Below are 14,807 nucleotides of genomic sequence, written 5' to 3'. Positions count from 1 at the left end.
ATTTATTTATTTGGGGGGGGGGGACTCTGTATTTTAAATGACTGTTCAAAGTTAACAGAAAAAAATGCATTTTCTTGGCAGTCCAAAAAATATGATATTTTTTTCATTTAGTCTAGATCAACACAATCTCTTTTCACATATTGCATAACCTTTGGTGCCTATTATTTCTTCAAATATTGACCAGTTTAAAAAAAAACACACAACTTGAAAATGTAGTTGTTATGTTTATAGCAGCACTCTCAACAATAGCCAAATTATGGAAAGAGCCTAAATGTCCATCAACTGATGAATGGATAAAGAAATTGTGGTTTATATACACAATGGAATACTACGTGGCAATGAGAAAAAATGAAATATGGCCTTTTGTAGCAACGTGGATGGAACTGGAGAGTGTGATGCTAAGTGAAATAAGTCATACAGAGAAAGACAGATACCATATGTTTTCACTCTTATGTGGATCCTGAAAAGCTTAACAGAAACCCATGGGGGAGGGGAAGGAAAAAAAAAAGAGGTTAGAGTGGGAGAGAGCCAAAGCATAAGAGACTGTTAAAAACTGAGAACAAACTGAGGGTTGATGGGGGGGTGGGAGGGAGGGGAGGGTGGGTGATGGGTATTGAGGAGGGCACCTTTTGGGATGAGCACTGGGTGTTGTATGGAAACCAATTTGACAGTAAATTTCATATATTATATAAATAAATAAATAAATAAATAAATAAACATTAAAAAAGAAAAGAAAAGAAAAGAAAAGAAAAAGAAAATGTAGTTGTTAAGTATTTAAATTAGAAATTTCTTAGGGTTGCTGGGACTTTTATTATATCTAAATGTTTTACTTACCTAATATTTTAAAAACATATAAGGAGATACCCATATGATGTATATGAGAAGAAAAACAGGAAAGCTTTTCGCTCTACAATTTATCTAGAAAACAAGATCTTATGAAGAAGTGAGAGGCACATCACTGCAGCGGCTGCAACGACAGGCGAGTGTCTGGCAGAGAACAACCCAAGACCAATTATCTGGATGACGTCCTAAGAAGGTAATAGGTTTCCAGGAAGAAAAGCCGTGAAAAACAATATCTCAGCATCATTGATTAAGAACATCCTTCTCACTCATTCCCAAATTTCCTCTCAGGAAGTACTTAACTGTCTAGGTGAGTACCCTGCAGTGCCCCACGGATACTGAGAAAGGTTCTGAGCCAGTGTATGGAGATTCTAGTAAAGCGCTCTTGCGGTTATCATGAGAGTTTTCAAAAAACCCAAATGTGTATTATGCATTGCCTTGCAGTGAATAAATAATGTTTTACACACACACATATATCCACCCACTCATATACTGGCATTTTTCAATGGTTTATTAACACTATTGGTGATTATTTCAATACGCTTTATTTACAAATGTCACAGAAATTATATTACCTCACCTATGTGTTTTCTCCCATAAAAGACGCTGAAAGTACAATAACTATCACGTGTTTCTGTGTGTGTGTTGGCAGGAAAGCTGGGGCTGAAACTTATAATGTTAGAGAGCTTCCTCCAATTCAAACAATTTGAGAATTACAGTTGGAGGAGGGACCCATTTAATGAAGCAGTTCTGCATCTGCCTGACTCCCGCTTTTCTACCAAGAACCGTTTGAAGCTAAGGATTCCCCGGGGTTTTGTCCTAAGATTATTAGCTCACAAAGGCTCTACAATTAAACTTCAATGTCGGTCTAGAAAGAAAGGTTCTCTGAGTCCTTAGGCCACAGCAAAGTATAATAATAAGAAGCCCTGTTTGCCCTTCATATGTCTGTCCATTTCTTCTATCCCTGTATCTTAAACAATATCCAATTTTCCTGAAGATGTTGCAGGGAGGGATATAATTCCTGACAGATTTGGTCAAAACGTCTTACAGGGCTCCTTGGAAAGACTTTAATGCCCACCCTTGAAAAGATCCCACTCTACAGTGAATGGTTCCAAGTGTTAGGAAATTCCTGCTCCAGTAAACAGCTTTTATACCAGAGGCATTGCCAGAAGGTCAGAGATCACTCACCTCAGATTTAAGAAAACCAAATGAACTGAAACAGAAAGAAAAAAGTGCATTTTCTTTTTCAGAAAAAAAAATTCCTTTTCCCCCTTTCTTACTAATTTCTTCCCAACTAATCCTAATCAGTCACATGAAAGAAATACTACCCCTCACATGGTAACCATAGTTGGGCACAGAGAGTAAGCTGAGTGGTACAAAGATACCTATACCTGTTCCCCCTCTCTTTTTCTCTGAAAACCATGAAGAAAATCATATAGCCTCTAGAGCTTTCCTAAGTATGCCTAGTCCTAAGTTCCCAGTCCAGAAGAATCCATGCTTGGAAGTAAGAGAACTTCAATTTCTAATTGCAGCTGCCTGCCCTTACCATAGCTTCTTTGAGGATGACAATAGTTAGGTAATTACATAGTGACTGACACAGCAAGAGACCATGTGACACAGAAAACTTAGGGAATCTCTGAGTTATTGTCAGGTTAGGCAGCAGAGCTGGGGCTGAACTTTCTGCTACATCCCCAAGTATACACTGGAAAGCAACCTGCAGGCTGGTGTGGCTGAACGGTTCAAGCTAGTTTGGATGCCACTGGACTTCCAAAGGTCGCAACACTCCTCCCCCACAAAGAACTCATATACTATCACCACTTAACATTAATCATATCATAGCTCCATTACTTCTCTTCCTCTATCTTTTCCTCCATTTCAAAATCTTTAATATGGGCACAAAATCGGATTCAGTAAAGTATTACAGAAATTGTAACACTGTTTCAGAGTGGAATATGTAGTATAAATTACACATTTGAAGTCATTAGCTGGGTTTAACTGAAGACAGAATGATTAGGCCCTTGATTAGTTCTGTTTCTCAATGATTACACAGTTTAACTGACAAATAGCTTGTCCTTTGTCATCGTAACTGGGGAATCGTTACTAAATGGAGGCAATCTATTTGTCAGTTAAACTGTGTAATCTGTCAAAAGTAGAATTAATCAGTAGTCTAATCAGTCCACCTTAATCAAACAGCATTTGGCAGAATTCATTCAGAAGGTAGGATTTATAGAGTTCTACACCCTGCACCTTGTTATGTAGCTAATAAAAAGTCCTATTTTTGTGCTGTTAATGCCTATCTATCTATCTATCTATCTACCTATCTATCTATCTAAAACTTCAGAAGTTGTATTTTTTTTCCAACAAGAACTGAGTTAAAAAATTTAAAAATCATTTTAGAAACAAAGTCACATTTAAAAAAAATCTTGGAGGTATCTCCAAATTTCTCTAAATAGAAATTTGTTGGAGGTTTCCTCTTAGTTTAGCCAAGGATTGCTTGCCAGGAGGTAAAGAGTCATGCCCTCCACTACACAGACTAGCAAAGACAAGGATGGATGGTGGGCAGATTACCTGCATGCCACAGGTACACATTCTGAATATTACCCATGGTTGTTTTTATGTCAGGCCCAATCAAAGAGAAATAGAAAATATAGCAAATGAGCTTTTTCCTTTGTAGTCAGAGGCCAAGGTATATGGTATAAGGAAGTCATAGAATGATGGTTCATAAATGTCTCTCATGACAGTGGTAGCCTGACTCCAATAAAATTGAGAAATAAAAATGAGTAAGCAATTATAAGAAAACAGGCAGACTAGTGAGGATGGTGAGGAGTATCAGAGCCTATAGTATTGTGAACATATATAAACACAGTTGCCTTATGACAGGGTTCAACCTATAAGCAAAAAAACATCTGCTCCTTGGTTGTTATACAGTGTGTGAAGACACTTGATGGACAAACCTTTCCTCTACTTGTCTTGCTCAAAGCTGTAACAAGGCCAGAGTGTCTGTGCTGTTAATGAAATAACTTCCATGTGAGCAACTTGGACACCAAATACAATCTGAGAGAAGAAACTCACTGAAGAGGAATCAGATGTGGAAATAAGTCTCGTTCTCTCTCTCTCTCTCTCTCTCTCTCTCTCTCTCTCTCTCACACACACACACACACACACACACACGAAGTGTGTTAGGATATAAAAGTTATCTTTTGTTCCAAATGAATTTCACTGGATTATTTTTTCTAGAGTAGATATTTCTAGCTATTAATATTTATCCTATTAAATTTCAGAGGGGCACCTGGGTGGCTCAGTCGGTTAAGCGCCGACTTCAGCTCAGGTCACGATCTCGCGGTCTGTGAGTTCGAGCCCTGCATCGGGCTCTGGGCTGATGGCTCAGAGCCTGGAGCCTGCTTCCGGTTCTGTGTCTCCCTCTCTCTCTGCCCCTCCCCCGTTCATGCTCTGTCTCTCTCTGTCTCAAAAATAAATAAACGTTAAAAAAAAAAATAAAGTTCAGAAAAATGACTTTTGTCAGATGATAATTTCCTATTTCTAAGTTTAAAAGAAAATCCTAAAAACCTCACGAAACAGAGATTCGATGTGAATTTCTTAAATACGAAATTTCTAAATAAACAGAAATTTTGTACATTTCTAGTTTCCCATTTTCTGTTACTGCAGCAGTGGTTGACTTTCTACTCTGGCAGAGATGAAATGGGCAACTTGTGGCTAAATATAAAAGCATCATATATTTTTTTATGTTTATTTTTGAGAGAGCAAGAGAGATGGAGGCAGAGTGTGAGTGGAGGAGGGGCAGAGAGAGAGGGAGACACAGAATCTGAAGCAGGCTCCAGGCTCTGAGCTGTCAGCACAGAGCCAGACGCGGGGCTCGAACTCATGAACTGAGAGATCATGACCTGAGCCGAAGTCGGATGCTTAACTGACTAAGCCGCTCAGGTACCCCCAAATCATCTTATTTTTAAAACATTTGGGACAAAGTCATTTAACCCTTAGACTTTTCCATCTGCAAAATGTCTCACTAATCTCCAAAGCAGAATGTGGAGCTTCTTGTGTAAGGAAAGATCACATACAAACAGCCTTGAACTCTTGCCAGGCTGCACCCTGATAAGACCCATTTGCCAGACCTTCCTGAGACAAGGCACAGGGGGCCTAAACCATCCACTGTGGTCTGGCGCAAGGTTTCTCAACCTCAGTATCATTGATATTTAGGGCCAGATAATGCTTTGTTTTAGGAAGCTGTCCTGTGTACCCACTAGATGTCAGTAGCACATACTTCTCCCCTCCAAGTTTATTCCCAAATTGTAATGACTCAAAATATCTCCAGACATTGTCAAACATCCCCTGGGGGTCAAAATCACAGAATTACCATACAGAAAAGTACTTTCCGAACTATCCGCTGTCAAAGACTGTGTTTTTCCCAGTGTGTTGCTGACCACTGCTTTTGTGAAACAGGTTGAAGTTTGAAATTACTTAGATGCACAGCAATGTCAAAAAGCTGCAAAAGTCCTAAGTACTTCGTCACAATTTCTGTACCTATGTCATCATAGACCAGAAACAAAGTGGGCTGGTACTGGTCTTCAAGCCACACTTTGAATAGCACTGGTATAGAATAAAAATATCTTTGATTACAAATGCCCATGATTTAGTTGTATCATCATTTAAGTGAACAAGTTATGTAATACATCTTACATAAAGCATAACTACCAACAGAATTACATGCAAACCTTGAATTAAATATCCTTTTAATATTACATATAAAAATTCCAAATTTTTATGGTTAGGGTAGCAGAAAGGTTATAGATGGAAAAAAATGCATATTTGTTGAAACTGGGTGGGGTTACATGGAGATTTCATTACCCTATTCTCTTTGCTTCTGTGGGCTTAAATTTTTCCTTATAAAAAGTTAAAGGATTTTTTAAAAAATTGTTTTCATTTTATTCTAAAACTTAAAACATCATTCTCCTTCTGCTTCAAGGATCTTGGCCTTGTTTTAGGGAAACCGTTTCTGGTATCGCAAAGGTGGATCCTGTAAACATTAAGTCCTCTCAGAAGTCAGAAATGCCTGCTCAGAGACGACCTGGTGCTAACACTGACTGGTCCCACCGCCAGCCACACAAACTCAGCCTGGTGAGTAGATTCCCCACACTCAGCCTCTTCCCCCCCAGCCCAGCATGCTCAGGTTGTTCACTCAGATGTGTGCTCAGAGCAGGGGGTCTCTTGTGCTCTCGTATATAATAGGGTCGTTTGTCTGATTGGGTCAACATCATACGTCACGTGGCATTTCACATGCTAGATCCTCTGAGAATAAATGAGAGCTCCAGGCCGCATCCTGCAGTGGCCCTGACACTGACCAGAGGTCAGGCTTGACGTGTGCCCTTCAGGGTGGCAGAAACTATGAAGCTCATGCTGATATTTCCAGATTTTTCCACTGTCCTAGGAGCCAGCTAATTCTCTCGGTAAGACTGGCTCTGTGACCAAAAGATGAGTACCCAGTTCTATAAAACATCTGGTTGGCAACAGAGTTGCAGGTAGAATTTAGAGAAGGCTTCGCGAGTGTGGCGCCACGGGCTGCTGTTACACACAGCTGAGGGTACAGATCTACGGCCCACAGTGCGGCATGCCATATATCTAACAGCTCCTCTTAATGGCCCTGTTTCTGAACACGCATGTGCCACCAGCTGCACACAATCAAAATGCACCGAGTTTCCCTCTAACGAGCAGCCTTGCCTAGAAAACTTCTTTTACAGATGTTTATAGCTTTTGTGGCTTTTTATTCACCATCTTATTTTTATAGCTGGTGTGATCTTTCAACATATGACAAAACATACCCATGGCCTAGTAAACAATGCACCTAAAAATTATAACTCTTAGGGAAGCTTACAGAAAGCTAGGAGAATATTTAAAGCAGGTTTCTACATAACACATCCGTAATTGGTTTTGCATTGTGGCTAATGGAAAACACACATTCTAAAAACTAGGCAAATGAATTGCACAATTCACATATAGAAAACTAAAAATAAGCGCAGTAAACAGAATATAATTCTTATATTAAACTGTTGTATACAAACTTTAAATAGAAACAAGAAGGCACTCCGTCCCTTTTTAATCCACTCTTGAAGCCCAAAGAATGATGTGTGTAAATGAAATGGCTAGAATAAAGTCTGGTCACTTGCAGAGAGGGGATAGAAGAGGTTTTCTGGCATAAAGCAAGCAAAGAATTATCCAAACCAGCTCAAAAACCTTGTTTCCCTGGGGCTACATAGGTGACTGGGACTGGGACTCATCTGGAATGGTGAGGCAAACTGACCTGACTACACTTTTCCCTTATATTCTCCCAGTCTCTAACCTATGGATTGCATTCCTGCCTGCAATGAATCACCGAGGGAATCTTTTTTTAAAAATATCAATGCCTGGGCTCCATTCTAAGAGAGCCTGATTTAGTTGGTCTGGGTGTGGCCAGGCACTGGCATTTTTTAAAGCTCGCAAGGTGCTTCTAATGTGCAACCCAGAAGTGAGAACTTCTAACCTGGTCTATCATCTTCTTGAGTAATAACTGTACTACTACTAATAAATATAACAACAGCAACAATAACTTTTTTTTTTGAGAGAGAGAGTGAGAGAGAGAGCGTGAGTGGGGGACATGGGCAGAGGAAGAGAGAGAGACTCTCAAGCAGGCTCCATGCTCAGTGGGGAGCCCAAGGTAGGGCTGGATCCCACGACCCTGGGATCATGACGTTTGCCAAAACCAAGAGTCACACACTCAACCAACTAAGCCACTCAGGTGCCACATAACTTCTATTTCTCCTCTTCTTCCTATGATTCTCTCCTACCAAGGCACTATTACGCGTGTTAACAGAATGTCTACTTCATGTTGGCTGGTAAAGTGCTAGAAACTTTTAAGGATTTTTTTTTCCATTTCATTGTTAATTTGGAATGGTTATTCTCTCTTGCAGGTGAAGCTGTATTCGTTTTAAAATATGACCAAGGTTACACCATCGGGTAGAGAGGACACAACTCAAAATACGGCACCCTTACTTCACAGCCAGTGTCTGTAGTGACCTTGTGTTGTGGCTTCCTAACCACCTGAACCCCTTCCACCTGGTCAAACACAGTGGAAGAGGAGACTACCTGGTCCAGCCAAGAGACAGACTGTTGATCAGGCTAAGCTGCCTTTACACGGAATCACCTGGCAGCTTCAAAAAATGCTGATGCCTGTGACCCAACCCCCAGAGAGTGTGATTTCATTGTTCTGGGGTGAGGCCTGAGATTTGGCATTTTTAAAAGACTGTAGGTGATTCTAACATGGACACACATTTGAGAACCACTGGGCTAAGCCAATCATGGCAATTCCACTTCCTTTTCAGTGATGGGCTTAGATTTCACATGTCACATGACTGTGGTTATTAAGCAGAGTAAGGTCTGTGGGGAATTCTGAGAAAGGCTTTTCCTGACTGTCAAGGCTGACACGTACAGAGGTGAGGCCTGGGTTGCTGCAGGCAGCATGTGAAGAGTTGTGGTAGCATGTGAGGAGTTGACCGAGGAAAGCAAGAGAGATGAGAGGAACCACTCAGAGGAGCCACTGAAGACCTTGTGGAGCCATTGCATTGACCAACCAGGAGACATCCCTACCTCTGAATTCTTGTTATGTGACTTAATGAATATCTTTATCATTTAAGGTCCTTTCAGTGGGGCTTCTGATTACTAAGGAATGGAAGTATTCTACTGTCTTTACCTTCCCAATCATCGCACCATATTCCACCGACCCTATGCTAGTGACAGAGAATACTTCTAGCAGATTGAAGCATAATGCTACAACAATAAGTCAAAAACTCAAAGTCAGTGGCTGGCTATTAAAAATGACAAGGTACATAACATCCCAGTCTAAGAGCCTCAGCTCTAAAAATGGAGGGAGTGTTCTTTTGGACAGCAGCATTTTTCTTATACATATGAAGAAAGTTAGAAAGGAGCTGAAAATAGGGGCGCCTGGGTGGTTCAGTCGGTTAAGCGTCTGACTTCGGCTCAGGTCATGATCTCATGGGTTCGAGTCCCACCTCAGGGTCTGTGCTGACAGCTCAGAGCCTGCAGCCTGCTTCAGATTCTGTGTCTCCCTCTCTGTCTGCCCCTCCCCCACTCATGCTCTGTCTCTGTCTCTCTCAAAAATAAACATTAAAAAATTTTTTTTAAATAAAAGAAAGGAGCTGAAAATATATTTGCTGATAAGAATCCTGAGAACAATGTGAGAGTTGTGCATTGTAAAGAATGTTCTTTGTAATCCTTGAAAGAAAAGGAATGCTGGTTAAGTGAAAGTGTGTTATTATTTATATTATCAAAAGGGAAACTACTTCTCTGCCTGCATAATGACAAATTGTTTTGATTTTTTTCCTCAAAAATCTTACAAAAGAAGACTAATCGTATAAAGAGGACATTTTTTCATAATAAGGAAAAAGTGATTCTCACCAACTTACAAGATTATAAATCAAACTTTGAAACAGAAATTCAAATTGTAACAAAAATATGAGGAAATATAAGGGGAAAAAGTAGAAGGGAGTAGAAGGGAAATAAATATGATAAAAAATATAAAGGATATATGGAAAAGATAAATGCATGTATACATATATACATAAAGATAGATATAGATATAGATACAGATATAGATAGTGTCAAAAATATTGAGTTTCACTTAACAATCAGAAACGAGGCCAATCATGGAAACAAACTGCTGGAGCTGTGAGAACACAGAACACTAATGTGACTGACTTATTCTTTTGTCACATGCTGTCTTCAGCATTTCTGTTTGTTGTATACTAAAAATTTGCTAATGAAAATCAAAGTAGGTCTTGTAAGTTTAAAGCAGCCTCAATTTTTGTGCATGTTCTAAGTTGTTTTATCTACCTAAGGAATATTTCTGCAAAAATTAGTCTCAAGACACGGTAATGCACCGCCAAAAACAAACTTAGGAAGAAAAATATTAACTACTTCCTCTAAAAAGGTACTTTTCTATATGTGAATTAGTCAAGCTTACTTATCAGTTAATTTCAACGTTTCAAGTTCTATTTACAAGTGATCTGACAGCAGTCAAGATAATCCCCATGATTAGACGATGGCGTAATTAAGGGTAAATTCATCAGCAAAAGTCTCCATTGTGTATTGAGCCAGACACCTTGTGGAAGACATGAGGTTTGAGACATGGTCCTTATCCTCAAGAAGAATCCAACGAATTTGAAAAAAAGACAGGGTAGATGGAGTAGATGGAGTTGAGATTTACTTGTCCATCAACCTTCAGTTTGTGTGGCTACACAATATGAAATACAATATGCAGCAAATACCAATATCCCTGTCAATTTAGGGGTCATAATACAGTGGCACACATTACAAAGAATAATATGAAATGAGAACACAATGCATTTAAGAAGCAGATTCAATCAATCCACAGAGAACTGATTTAATTCAACTTGCCTACTTCCAAAAATAACAAGCATGCTTTCTGACATATGTGATGGTGGCAAGTGTAATCCATTTTTGAATAAAACTATAAGGTTTATTCAGAGGTCTGTAGGAGAAAGGAATTATGTAAATGCAAAGCCTTAGAAAAGGGATATCTAATTCTGAAGAAATAACATACTTATCCCATTACATAACTTTGAAAATAATAAGCAGAAAGGTGCTATCACACATGCAACTAATTCGCCCATGGCCAACAGAGCATTCATTTTAGCCAAGTTCATGTCAACAAGTGAAACACAACCATCAAGGCACAGGCAGAAGTCAGAGGAAATCATATCATCAATATAAATTACATCTCTGACTCAACACACTCCACAGATGGCAACAAGCTAGTAGCATAGACCTGCCCCCTTCAAACCTCAAAAATGCTGAAAAAACCAGCCTGTCTATTTGCACAGGTGAGGATTCCACAGTTGTCCTGGCAGAGACCTTGCTAGATTTGAATATGCTCAAGTCATACAATGTTTTCACAAAAAGTTAGCTTAAAAATTGAAGGAAAGAAGGAAAGAAAGAAAGAGAGAGAAAAGGAAGGAAGGAAGGAAGGAAGGAAGGAAGGAAGGAAGGAAGGAAGGAAGAAAGAGAAAGATAGAAAGAAAGAAAGAAAGACCGAAAGAAAGAAAGAAAGAAAGAAAGAAAGAAAGAAAGAAAGAGAGAAAGGAAGAAAGAGAAAGAAAGAAAGAAAGAAAGAAAGAAAGAAAGAAAGAAAGAAAGAAAGAAAGAAAGGGAAAAGAACACAACAGCATTATTGGAATAAGTGAGAAAAGTTTTGTTTTCCAAATTTGAATATCATAAACATTTTTACCCCAAAAGCAACAGCAGAACATTATTTTTATTCATAAAGTTAGCATCTTCACTCTTGACCCTTTTCATCTGAACTGTTTTGTTCTGCAAGTAAATTTGAGCTCAATCTTCTTTTGCAAATGGGTGAGTTTTTGTGAAAACTTTTTGTAATCTCTGGTGGCACTACACAGCAGGCTGATAAATACTTCCTACCATCTGCAAAATACCATTCCTCCCCCCAAAATAAAATGACCTACTGTCATCAGCAGCAATCAGTAACACATCAGATTTTGCCTTTTCTTTTTCTTTTTACATAATGGTGACTTCATTCACTAGCTTCTGATTGTTTGGGGTTCAGTATGTTCCTTGAGAAGAGACTTCTCATTAATTTACTTTAAGAACTATGACTAATATGACCAACTGTCCCCATTTATCTGGGACTAGCCCAGTTTCAGGCCTTAAAGTCCCACATCCCAGGAATCTCCTCACTGTGGGCAAAGAGCAAGGTGATGCCAAGTTGGCGTCTATGTTAAACAGGCCACCTGAATTGGGGAATACCAGCCTGTTGTAATGTCCCATTTACACACCATCTAGGGAACTACAGGCATCATCCGTATAAAGTCACTCAGCTGTCACCTGATAGCACAATATGCTAAACACAAGGCCTGCCTATACTACTCCTTGCCCTCTCTCCCGCTCTCTCACCCTAGGTACAAACAGAGTCTACTGCCTCCCTAGAAGAATGGACTCAGCTCCTCAGGAAAAGCCGTGACTGTCACTGCTGAGAAGAGCAGCTTCCTGTCCCTGCTGGCATTAAGTTAAGATGCTGGAGGATGAAGGACGAAGGATGAAGAATGGCTGAGGGGTAAGAAGAGTAATACTTCAGGGTGAAGTGCCAAGGTTTTGCTTGGGCCAAGCAAAATGCTTTTTGACTGAAAAAGGTGATTATTGTTTTGTTGTTTTGCTTAAAGGAAGAACATTTGCAGAGAGCTACTTATGAGCTATCAGAGAGACTCAGAAATCATTCAACTCATTCTCTCCAAATACATTAGGTAAAAGAAAAGACTGAATTGAGGGAATTTCCTTGTGGTTACTATTTTCCAAGACACAGCAAGTCTAATAGAATTGCAGATCTCAATTCTGAACCATTTCTTTGCATACTGGGATGATCTTATTTAATGTTTTCCTTCTTCACATTTGTTCCTCGATTTACATGTACCATCCCTTCAGAGTATGCTAACACGTTGGAAAAGAATTGCTAGTGCAATCTCTTAGAGATTTGTTTTCTCTTTTTACACCTGCAGGGGCAATAGTTTTTCTCCTAGTAGCCAGATATTCTCCAAATCAAATCAATGTAAGTAATACATTTGGTGGAAGATTCAGCTAACAGAATTCTTACTCTGCACACCAAGGAACGAAGCCGCAATGAGGCCCAAATGCTCAGAGAGAGTTCAGTGAGTGTACTTCTTTCCTATCAAATAAAGTACAGAACTAATCTCCAAGGACCGCTGTCCAGACAGGGGGGCGGAAAGAACATACATTGGTCATCTCAAGACACAAAACCAAGGGTGTGGATGGGTGACAAGGCAGGTCTCTGGGGCTGTAAACTCAGTATTGCATGAAAAGGAACAGACATTTGGCATGCAGCAGCCATAGCACCCGCAAGAGCTCTTAACAGGACAGATGTTGGAGAACTCACTCATGTCCTGCCAATGGGGAAATATAAACAGAATTTAATATTTTAAAAATTCAAAATTTAGCCATTGAGTCATATATTACTTGGTGATAAACTGTCCCGCATGTTAAAGACTATATTGTAGATGGAATGTCATTTTTTTGGCAACTGCTTGGTATACTGCTTACATGTCTAGAAACACATGTTAATTTTTGTTCCTTCACTTCTGTTGCCTCTACCAAGCCAAATATATATAATAGACTGAAAGCAGTCGTGTACATCACATTCTGGCAAAATGTTGATTTTAACTTATACTGGAAGAGTGAACCAAATACATTCATTCACTGAATAGGAGTTGCTGAAATGGCAAGCCACACACATAACGGAGGTGTATGTATATATTTACATACATGATATGTACACATATAGACACGGTGGATGTGAAATGACAAAGGCTTGAGTTTAACAGAATTAATTCAAATTAATTCAGTGTAACACATATTGAGACCAGTCCTAGGAAAGCCACCAGAATTGTCCCTACTGATGTGCTGAGGTTTGGCACTGGGATCCAGCCGGTATCTGGCACGAATGCTCTGGGATGTTTGAGACCTGGAACAATCCCAGGCTTTAGGGCTTTAGGGCTTTAGGGCTTTAGGGCTTTAGGGCTTTAGGTCTGGGCAGCTAGGCAGTCAGGGAATCTCAAGGGTAGACCTAAAGCTGCTCAAGGAGATTTTCAAGTGTCTGTCACTTTTTACTAAAGCGGGAAGCACTTTACACTCTGAAAGCACCACTGAAGAACTCAGACCATCCGTTTTCTGCCATGATAAGAATTAGTCCTTGGATGGGTGGCTTCTGTCACTCACAGCTTTACCCTAGCCCAACCACTAACCCTGGAGTGAGGGTCTTCAGGTATGATTACCAGCCTCCTGCATCTGTTGCCCATTTCTTCTTCCTCATGATTTCCAGAAAACCAAATCTCAATTCAGTAATCTGCCCTAGGTATCTGTTACAATCTAGCAACAAAAATCACAAGCAATCAGCACCATCATAATCACTGTAAAGCACAGCGTTACGAAGCAAAGAAAAACTTTAGAAAAACAAGGTATGTGTTTGATAGGTCTTTAAAGTACAAAACAAAATTTAAAAACAAAGTACAAATAAATAACATTTCATGACTAAAATTCATTGAGAAACTGCTGTCAATTTTGGTTCCTATTATTTCTATCCTATTATTTCTATCTTGATCATATAATGATATAGGAAACTAAGTTGAAAAAAATACCAAATATATTTATATTGTATATGTGTATTTATAAAATTACAAAGTCTATATTTTTGTATATTTATAAAATTATAAACACTAGATATACATTTATATACTTATTTTACATATATTTGTTACAAATAAATTATAAATTATACAGCTATATATTCTGATTCTGACTCCATGCAATGATAACTTCAGAGAACACTTAGTTACACTAGTACTATTCAAATATTCATAAAAATAAAAAGACCTGGGGTGCCTGGGTGTTCCAGTCAGTTAAGTATCTGACTCTTGGTTTTGGCTCGGGTCATGATCTCATGGGTTTGTGAGATCAAGTCCCATGCTGGGCTTTGTGCTGACAGTGCTTGGGAGACTGCTTGGGATTCTCTCTCTTTCCCTCTCTCTCTGCCCCTCTGCCATGTGCACTCTGTCTCAAAATAAAGAAACTTAAAAAAAGAGACCAATTGGTTTGTTCTTTAATTGAATTCTGTTTTTGTTTCGTAAGCACATGATATCATAGAACTTGCTATACTCATTTCTTTTGTAGAAACTCTTATCTTTCACTCTCTCAACAACAATACCCAGCCCACATGAGTATTCTGCCTTGTGTGGCATTTGACCGATGGTATTAAACTTTTAATATTCATACTTAAATACTCTATGGAAAGAACTAAAGTCATAAGGAAGGATAATAGCTGCATTACAGATTTCCTACAATGAGTAGACAAACTATTA

General features: G+C 39.1%; 1 protein-coding gene across 5 annotated transcripts in view; it reads right to left on the bottom strand.

The window, feature by feature from the left end:
• Window positions 1-14,807, bottom strand: part of PRDM5 (PR/SET domain 5) — a 206,874-nt gene that overhangs the window by 16,251 nt on the left and 175,816 nt on the right. The window contains exon 15 of one of the 5 annotated variants that reach the window (XR_002072245.2): window positions 13,725-13,818. The exons of the other annotated variants lie outside the window; for them this stretch is intronic. The gene's annotated coding sequence lies outside the window, so the exon portion shown is untranslated. The remainder of the gene's footprint in view (window positions 1-13,724; window positions 13,819-14,807) is intronic. 5 annotated transcript variants of the gene reach the window in all.

This window comes from Panthera pardus, unplaced genomic scaffold (genome assembly GCF_024362965.1).
Source record: "Panthera pardus isolate Hobbes unplaced genomic scaffold, ASM2436296v1 HiC_scaffold_13, whole genome shotgun sequence".
Taxonomy (NCBI): Eukaryota; Metazoa; Chordata; class Mammalia; order Carnivora; family Felidae; genus Panthera; species Panthera pardus.
This window is presented reverse-complemented; position numbering and strand designations above follow the sequence as displayed.